The sequence below is a fragment of the Haplochromis burtoni genome, unplaced genomic scaffold (genome assembly GCF_018398535.1).
Source record: "Haplochromis burtoni strain Fernald_Lab_line unplaced genomic scaffold, NCSU_Asbu1 Contig_108, whole genome shotgun sequence".
NCBI lineage: Eukaryota > Metazoa > Chordata > Actinopteri > Cichliformes > Cichlidae > Haplochromis > Haplochromis burtoni.
Genome location: NW_024582469.1, coordinates 177777 through 178357, shown reverse-complemented (window position 1 = coordinate 178357; position 581 = coordinate 177777). Strand labels below are relative to the sequence as shown.

At 38.2% G+C, this 581-nt stretch overlaps 1 protein-coding gene across 1 annotated transcript in view; it reads left to right on the top strand.

The window, feature by feature from the left end:
- Nucleotides 1–581, top strand: part of LOC102291442 (gap junction gamma-1 protein) — an 11838-nt gene continuing 11257 nt past the window's right edge. The window contains exons 1-2 of the mRNA XM_005928192.2: nucleotides 1–89; nucleotides 189–251. The gene's annotated coding sequence lies outside the window, so the exon portion shown is untranslated. The remainder of the gene's footprint in view (nucleotides 90–188; nucleotides 252–581) is intronic.

Genomic DNA, 581 nt, shown 5'->3' with positions numbered 1-581 from the left:
CCTCCTTCCCGCTTCAGCCTTCCTCTGCTCCAACCAAGCTCCCTCCGTCTTTGGTTCAGCCTGCTGGAGCTACTTTTACATTTAAAACAGTAAGAGCTAAACTCACCCTCAGCTTTTATGTGAATGGAGATGATTATTAACCACTGTGGTGTAATTTTGTGGTGAAGACTGTATTTCTCTGCATACAGGGAGTACCACATCTTGCTGGTTGATGATTCAAATGCTGATCCAGCAAAAGTCTGCCAAAAAAGGTGAGGTGGCTACAATAAATGATGAGTAACTGTGAAAATTGTTTTGAGGGAATTATTACTAAAAGATTGGAATGAATCATTAGGGCACTAGAAAGACCACGAGACTTGACTTTCTCCTGCTTTTTCTTACAATTTTGTTGTGTTTTGATTAAGAAGCTATAATGTTAGATTAGCCTGTTTAGCAAGTTGCTCCGCTTTGCTAGCAAGTTCGGTTACCTGGTTGCAGATTTAGTTAGCCGACTATTTTGTAGGTTATTACACTACCGTAATTTCACAAATGTTGTTTGTAATAATTCAAATATTTAAAAAGTGTGTACAATATATTTGGTG